The following is a 7,302-nucleotide window of genomic DNA, read 5'->3' on the forward strand; positions in this document are numbered from 1 at the left end:
GCAACTCAACAAAACCCTGTCTCTAAATAAAATATAAGAAAAGGTTGGAGATGTGGCTCAGTGGTTAAGTGCCCCTGGGTTCAATTTCCCATACCAAAACAACAACAAGAATGAAAACCATAATGCTTCTAAGATATGCTGACATAGTCAAGGAGCTAAGTTCCTACAGTGGGCCTAGTGGTGAGAAGCCAACTCAATGAAAACAGAATAGATGGAAACACCATCTTTAATGGGGCCCTGATCACAGGAAATTTCTCGGAGGAGGAGGAGGAGGAGGAGGAGGAGGAGGAGGAGGAGGAGGAGGAGGAGGAGGAGGAGGAGGAGGAGGAGGAACTATCTTCCCAGATGTTCAGCTTTAATGAAGCCATGACTCAGCTCAGGGAGATAGAGGAAAGAGCCATGGAAGAGCTCAAGGAAATTATTCATCAAGGACCAGGCTGGCTTGAGCTCTCTGAGATATCCAAGAAAACAGACTATGACCTGGAGACCTTTGTGAACAAAGCAGAATGTGCCGTGGTTCAGCAAGGCAAAGCCCTCTCAGCCCAGCAAGATGTCATCAAAGCCTTGTGCCTGGTCATGCAACTGGCAAATCAGGTTAGCAAACAAATAAACAGCAAGAGATGGCCCCAGTGACAAGTGCAAATAAAGATCTGTTTGGTTTCACACCAAAATGGGCCATAGATATGAATAGACATTTCTCAAAAGACATACAGATGGCCAAGAGGAATATGAAAAAATATTGAAATGCAAATCAAAACAACAATTAGATATCATCTCTCATCTATTAGAATGGCTACGATATGAAAGACAGGTATAACATGTGTTGGTAAGGGTGTGGAGAAAAGAGAATCCTTGAACACTAGTGGTGGGAATGTAAATTAGTATAGCTATTATGGAAACCAGTATGGAGCTTCCTAAAAAAAGTTAGTAGTAAAACTACAGTTTGATACAGACACCCAATTCTGGATATATATCAAAAGGGAATGAAATCAGTATGTGGAACAGATATGTGCACTCCCATGTTTACTGAAACAGTATTCAGAGTAGCCAAGAAATGGAATCGACCTAAGTATCCATCAGCAGATGAAGAAAATATGGCATATATACACAATATAACATTATTCAGCCTTATTTTACTTAGCATCAAGTCCCCCACTTTCATTCATGAATACATATATATATATATATATATATATATATATATATATATATAACATTTTCAACTAAAATAAATAAAAATGAAAAAATGAATTATCATAAGTTGAGATATAAACTATGAATAGAAAAATGTTTTCTTCTTCTTTTTTTAAATGAAAGGCCCTGCATTTTGAATTTACAATGGACCCTGTAAATTATGTAACTGGCCCTGATTAGGGCTCCTGAAGAGGGTAATTAAGGTTTGGAATAATGCTTCAGGGGAATGGGAGATGGAATATATAATAGGATCTCCTACCAGTGTCCATGAATTTGGATTGGCATTAGTTTACCTTGTTATGTGTCATCTGTCTCGAAGCATTTGACATCACTTTATTCATTATTGGTGGTTTCAGAACAAGGGTGATAGAAGTACATTGCTGAAATCAAGGAAGCAGCCTTATGGAAGGAAGAGCCACTGAGCAATGACTCTTGGAAAGCATTAACCCTAGCACCAACAGAAAGAGTTCTCAAATTTCTGCAGTATTCATGTAGCAAACATTTAGCATTTGACTTTTCAAGGGTAATTGGTGCCTTCATCATTCCAGTGCCAGCTTTCCCTTGTTGTAGGGAAATGGAGGATGCAGATTCTGTTCTGTGTTTTGCTGTTATTTTTTTTTTCAGAATTATCAGTGATTTTGCACTTTAGGCATAGTAAAAAATAAAAACAGCATTTTGTGGCGAATTTCAGTCTTTTCTGAAAGACCAAAGTAAGAAGCTCAATCCTCTTACATTCAGAAAGATTTGCTCAGATTCAAAAACTCAATGACTCATATTTGAAACATATATTTGCCTTTTCATCTTGAACTGGAAAGCTCCACTAAGATCACAAACTTTCCTTGCTTGACTGAAGCAGCAGCATTTTGAGAGGAGGTAAGTATAAACATTAATTTGGGTCGTGCAAGCTAATATCAGATTTTGCTTTTAGTCTGAGGCCATGTATTGGTTTCACTTCACCCAGAATCCCTCTAGGTTGGAGAAGAGAGGGGCATAATAATGCAATTTCTCAGTGATATTATTCTGAACTACTTTATTATGCAGTTAGCAGTTTGGCCAGCATTGTGTTCAGTGACCTGCCTGATTCCTTGTGCACACATGCCTTCTTTCTTGCTTTTTTTCTAAATGCATTAGTTTTCATGACTCGAGACCAAAACCATTATTAAATGGGAAGTTTTTAGTGCCTTTGAAAGTGATTTTCTGGTCTCACTTGAGTTGTTAAGAGAACAGGCCAGCATCTAAAAAATCTGACTTTTCCAAGGAGAACAGTAGTTGAAGAGACAGATCAGTTGAGTACTCACTGCTTTAAGTTACTCTTTGCATCAATATGTAATTCATAGATGAAGGAAATAATGTGTGTCCCCAATTTGGGGTACTTAATCTAAGTCCCCTACAAACTGAAGGTTCATGCATTTCTCCTGTTTTAGGAAATATAAGTGGAGCTGTAACAGAAGATACAAGGAATTCAATAAAAAGGCAAACTCAAAATTCTAGTGTTTCTGACTGGAGTGAGATGAAATCATAGAATAGTTCTGATTTGCATTAAATTAATTGCATTAAATCTGTATAACAGTTTTGGTAGTGTGACCATTTTGACAATATTAATTCTGCCTATCCAAGAGCATGGGAGATCTTTCCATCTTCTAAGGTTTCTTCAGTTTTTTTCTTTAGAGTTCTGTAGTTGTCACTGTAGAGGTCTCTCACCTCTTTTGTTAGATTGATTCCCAAGTATTTTATTTTTGGGGGGAGCTATTGTGAATGGGGTTGTTTCCCTAATTTCACTTGCAGTGGATTCACCACTTATGTATAGAAATGCATTGTATTTATGGGTATTGATTTTATATCCTGCTATTTTTCTAAATTAATTTATTAGTTCTAGAAGTTTTCTTGTGAATTTTTTTATCTTCTAAATGTAGAATCATGTCATCAACAAATAGTGATAGTTTGAGTTCTTCTTTTTCTATTCATATTCCTTTAATTTCTTTCATCCGTCTAATTGCTCTGGCTAGAATTTCAAGGACTATGTTAAATATAAGTAGTGAAAGAGGACATCTCTGTCTTTTTCCAGGTTTTAGAGGGACTGCTTTCAATTTTTTTCCATTTATAATGATATTGGCCTTGGCATAGCATAGATATCTTTTATAATGTTGAGATATGTTCATACTATCCCTAGTTTTTCTAGGGTTTTGAACATGAAGGGGTGATGTATTTTGTCAAATGCTTTTTCTGCATCTATTGAGATGATTACACGATTTTTGTCATTAAGTCTATTGATGTGATAAATTATATTTATTGATTTACATATGTTTAATGAAACTTGCATCCCTAGGATGAATCCCACTTGATCATGGTGCATTATATATATATATATATATATATATATATATATATATATATATATATATATATATATATATATATATTTATTTTTTAAGCTTACAAATAACAGAAATTTATTTATCAGTTTTGGGTTCTGAGAAGCCCAGGATCAGGCCCCAGCAGATTGAGTTTCAAGTGAGGGCCTGCTCATTGATTCATGGGTCATTTTCTTCACTGTGTCCTCACATGATGGAAGGGCCAAGGGTCTCTCTTGGGCCTCTTTATTTATTTATTTTTGCATTACAATTCTTAATACACTTTTATACCACAATTTATCATATCTCTGATTGTATATAAGGTTGACACCAAATTCACATCTTCATATATGTATTTTGTATAATGATGAGGGTCTCCTTTCACCATCCATGCTATTCCCCTTCTCTAGATAGGGAATAGGGGTGGGAGGGAAAGGGATGGAGAAGGGGAATAGCATTATCTTTTAAATACATTTTTGTATGAATTTGCCAGAATTTTATTGAGAATTTTTGCATATATGTTCATGAAGGATATTGCTGTGAAGTTTTCTTTCCTTGATGTGGCTTTGTCTGGTTTTGGTATCACGGTGATACTAGCCTCATAGAATGAGTTTGGAAAGGTTCCTTCATTTTCTATTTCTTATGGAATAATTTGAGCAGCATTGGTGTTAATTTTTCTTTGAAAATCTTGTAGAACTTGGCTGAGAATCTATCTGGTCCTGCGCTTATCTTGGTTGGTAGGCTTTTGATGTCATCTTTTATTTCATTGCTTCAGATCAGTCAGTCTAAATTATGTTTATCCTCCTGATTCAGTTTGAGTAGATCATATTCTATAGAAATTTGTTGGTGTCTTTGAGATTTTCTATTTTATTGGAGTATAAATTTTCAAAATAGTTTCTAATTATCTTCTGTATTTCAGCAGTGTCCATCATATTTCCTTTTTCCTTATAAGGTTTAGTAGTTTGAGATTCTCTCTCTGTCTCTTCATTAGTGTGGCTAAGAGTTTATCAATTTTATTTATTTTTCAAAGAACCAAGTTTTTGTTTTCAATTTTTTGAATTGTTTCTTTTGTTTCAAGTTCCTTGATACCAGCTTTGATTTTAATTATTTCCTGTCTTCTACTGCTTTTGGTGTTGATTTGTTCTTTTTCTAGGGCTTTGAGATATAATGTTAGGTCATTTATTTGTTGACTTTTTCAATGTTTTAACATATGAGCTCAATGCAATGAACTTTCCTCTTAGCACTGCCTTCGTAGGGTCCCAGAGATTTTGATATGTTGTATTGGTGTTCTCATTTACCTCCAGGTATTTTTTTCTATTTCCTCTTTGATTTCTTCTGCTATCCATTCATCATTCAACAACATGCTATTTAGTTTCTAGGTGTGGGAGCAGCTTTTATTTTGTATATTATCATTGATTTCTAGCTTCATTCAATTATGATAGAATGCAGGGTTTTATTTCATTTTTTTGTATTTGCTAAGAGTTGCTTTGTGCCATAACATATGGGTTATTTTACAGTAGGATCCATGTGCTGCTGAGAAGAAAGTGTATTTGTTTGATGATGGATGAAATACTCTCTATATATGTCTGTTAAGTCTAAGTCATTGATTGTATTATTTAGTTCCATAGTTTCTTTTTTGTTTGGAAGATCTATCAAGTGGCGAGAGAAGTGTGTTAAAGTCACCCAGTATTATTGTGTTGTGGTCTATTTGATTCTTGAAATCGAGAAGGGTTGGTTTGATGTATGTAAATGCTCCATTGTTTGGGGCATAGACATTTATGATTGTTATGTCTTGTTGATGTATGATTCCCTTAAGCAGTGTGAAATGTCCTTCTTTATCCCTTCTGACTAGCTTTGGCTTGAAGTCCACTTTATCTGATATGCAGATAGAAACCCCTGCTGGTTTATGCAGTCCATGTGAGTGATACGTTTTCCCCCCAAACTTTCACCTCAGTTTGTGGATGCATTTTCTTTTGAGGTGCATCTCTCAAAGACAGCGTATTGTTGGGTCTTTTTGTTTAATCTAATCTGCCAGTATTTGTCTTTTTATTGATGAGTTTAGGCCATTAACATTCTGAGTTATTATTGAGATATGATTTGTATTCCCAGTTATTTTGGTTTATTTTTGCATTTTTTTAAAAAAATACCTTTTACTTTATTGATTTGTATGTGATGCTGAGAATCGAACCCAGGGCCCTACACATTCTGGGCAAGTGCTCTACCACTGAGCCACAACCCCAGCCCTATTTTTGGATTTTAACTTGACTTAGTTTCTCCTTTGATTTTCCTTTCCTTTAGTATAGCCCATTTGCTGGTTTTCATTTTGTTTTTTTATTTTATTTTCTCCCTCATGGAATATTTTGCTGAATATGTTCTGTAGTGCAGGGTTTCTAATTGTGAATTCCTTTAACTTTTGTTTATCATGGAAGGTTTTTATTTCATCTTCAAATCTGAAGTTCAATTTTGCTGAATATAGAATTCTTGGCTGGCATCCATTTTCTTTCAGAGCTTGGTAAATATTACACCAGGACTTTCTAGCTTTGAGGGTCTGGGTTGAGAAATCAGCTCAGATCCAAATTGGTTTCCTCTAATATGTAATCTGATTTTTTTCTCTAAGCCTTTAAAATTCTATCCTTATTCTGTATGTTAGGTATTTTCATTATAATGTGACATGGTGTGGGTCTGTTGCAATTTTGTACATTTGAGGTCCTGTAAGCCTCTTATATTTGATTTTTCATTTTGTTATTTAGGTTTGGGAAATTTTCTGATATTATGTCATTGAAAAGATTTTGCATTCCTTTGGTTTGTATCTCCATGCCTTCTTCTATCCTGATAAATCTTAAATTTGGTCTTTTCATGTTATCCTACAATTCTTGGAAGTTCTGTTCATGGTTTCTTAGCATCTTCTCTGTGTGGCCAACCTTATTTTCAAGATTATGCATTTTGTCTTCATTGCCTGAGGTTTTGTCTTCCAAGTGGCATAGTCTGTTGGTGATGCTTTACATTGCATTTTATTTGGTTTATTGATTCCTAAATCTCAAGGATTTCTGTTTGATTTCTTTTCAGAATCTCTACTGAAGTGATTTTTTAATCTCCTGAAATTAGTCTTGTGATAGTCAAGCAGAAGTGTCTTCATTTTGTTTAGTAACTCCATTTTGTAAAACAACCATGCCAAATAGAAAGGTCACTACTGGGGCAAGTTGTTCTTTTCCTTTTGCTATAGAAACCCTTAAGAACATGGAACTACCTAACAGGGCTTTGTTTCTGTAACTATCAGAATGGGGCTGTGTTTCTGTAACTGGGGTGAGTGAGCTAATTGTGATTGGTTAAGATTCCCGCCACCTGACTACACTCTCCCACTGCTGTAACTTGGCTTGCTTGCATTGGTTGGACCCCCAAATGCCCCTTTTGTGGTTTTCAGGCTTAAAAGGAGCACCCTTGCAATTGTTCTGGGCTGATCCAGAACAGACTTTATGTTCCCAATAAGTCGCCACCAGTGTGCTTCCATAAAGGCTTGATTGATAATATGTGAGTGGTCTGGAAGTCAATTTATGAAACCCCAGGACGATGCTTTAACTATAACATTCTCTGATTTCAGTCCTTACATCATCCTTTATGTCATGAATTGGCTGAACTATTTACATTATAAACTCCTCTAGATTTCTTCTACTGTGTTGTCAGTGGGTTCTATTATTGAAGTGTCTTGGTTTCTTTGGGGCGCTTTGTTTCTTTGTATTTTCTTGTTATGTATGCCCAT

The sequence above is a fragment of the Spermophilus citellus genome (assembly GCF_964194105.1).
Source record: "Spermophilus citellus genome assembly, chromosome: X".
Lineage (NCBI taxonomy): Eukaryota > Metazoa > Chordata > Mammalia > Rodentia > Sciuridae > Spermophilus > Spermophilus citellus.